The sequence below is a fragment of the Fukomys damarensis genome, unplaced genomic scaffold, assembly GCF_012274545.1.
Source record: "Fukomys damarensis isolate Sample0158 unplaced genomic scaffold, DMR_v1.0_HiC HiC_scaffold_29, whole genome shotgun sequence".
Taxonomy (NCBI): domain Eukaryota; kingdom Metazoa; phylum Chordata; class Mammalia; order Rodentia; family Bathyergidae; genus Fukomys; species Fukomys damarensis.
The window spans coordinates 32,395,715-32,397,500 of NW_022900941.1; the positions used below are offsets into that span (position 1 = coordinate 32,395,715).

The following is a 1,786-nucleotide window of genomic DNA, read 5'->3' on the forward strand; positions in this document are numbered from 1 at the left end:
GAAAACAATTTTAACCAGCTCTGCTGCCGGAAACATTTTATTCTAAGTAGAAAAGGAAAAATAGGCAAAAGGAGAAAAAAGTATTCAGAATACAATTAGACCTCATTGTAAACAAAATTCTGTTTACAATGCACTGTTATTGGTGTTTAACTTTTAGACTAAACTTTCTAGTTCTTCAAAATACAAAATACTTGAACAACAGTTACAAAATAAAAGGGAAATATTGAACCCTGTTACTGTAAGGATAAAGGCAGAGATAACAGAAGTTTAGAAAAAAAGATACAAGGAAGAATAACTTCTTATATTACAGAAAATTGTGCAATATTGCCCACATTTTAAGTGTTTGTTTTGGGTTGTTTTGTTTTGGGTTTTTTTTCGGGTTTTCTGAGACAGGGTCTCATTACGTAGGTCAGATGGCCTCAAACTCACTGTGTAGCCCAGGCTGGCCTGAAACTCACAGAGATCCTCCTGCCCAAGTGCTGGGATTATAGACTTGTACCGCCACACCCAGCTGGAACTGCCTAATTTTTAGGAATCATCTAATGAATGATTTAAATGACCTGCCAGTATTCTTCCTTAACTTTCTTCACGTGTTTGAAAAAGTATGGTGAACATAATTTTACTGTTCAGTTATGAAGTTGTGAACGGTAAAACAAGAGCAGCATTTTAGCAGCGGTACTAAAAGGGTGGCACTTTTCCCATATCAATGTTATATTTTAAAATATCTTTGGACATTGTATCAGAAAGCAAAAAAATCACAAAGAAAAGAAACTTATTCATTAAGGCAAACACTAAGGAGAAATACTTATATTTTCCCACTGTATTTGTTTATATTTATTTTCTCAAAACGAATTATTTTAACTGACCATGCAGCAACTCTCACCACATAAATGTCTCACTGTCGCGAACCGGCGACGCAGAGCACTGTCCCGCAGTGCCTCAAACCTGAAAGAGCAGCGAAAGAAAAGAAACTTATTCATTAAGGCAAACACTAAGGAGAAATACTTATATTTTCCCACTGTATTTGTTTATATTTATTTTCTCAAAACGAATTATTTTAACTGACCATGCAGCAACTCTCACCACATAAATGTCTCACTGTCGCGAACCGGCGACGCAGAGCACTGTCCCGCAGTGCCTCAAACCTGAAAGAGCAGCGGGGTGGAGATGGGGGGCAATCTCACAACTGCTTTTGCAATTCCAGGACTCTAGGACTTCAGAGCAGAAGTTAAGGGCTCTGCTAACAGCTTTCAAGGGCTTGATAGAGGAAATACACACGCTGGCATAGCTAAATCTTAAATTTCCTAACTGTTCTTCCAAGCCAGGACAACTGGTGAAAACACAGAGCCCTTTTGTCCCTTGAGAAAGAATTGAGACAGCCAAAATAACTGTTTTAGCCCACCTTAGGAGAAAAACCTTCACAAGCCAGATGTGGTGGCACATCTCAGCCTTCGGGAGGCTGAGGCAGCAGGATCGCTGTGAGTCAGAGACCACCCTAGGCTACATGGTGAGTTCAAGGCCAGCCTGAAGTACAAAGGCGGCGTGAGGTGGGGGATGAGACTTCACGATGCCTTCCCCTTCCCGACTATTTCCTTGCTCAGAATCTGTTCTCACCAGCTCTTTTCTAAAGGAGGCCATGGCCTCCCTTTCTGGGCAATCTGTCCACTTTTGTTCCAAGTCGTGAGAAGCCAAGAGTTAAGCCCAACGCTTCCTGGAAGCGGCCCCTCCCCAGACAGCTGTGTCCCTGCCGCACAGCGGTGGTGGCCGCCCCGGCCGGGCGCGGGCC

General features: G+C 42.4%; 1 protein-coding gene across 1 annotated transcript in view; it reads right to left on the bottom strand.

Annotated features, from left to right (window-relative positions):
• Positions 1-1,786, bottom strand: part of Rbm43 (RNA binding motif protein 43) — a 12,719-nt gene that overhangs the window by 10,747 nt on the left and 186 nt on the right. The gene's annotated exons all lie outside the window — the stretch shown is intronic.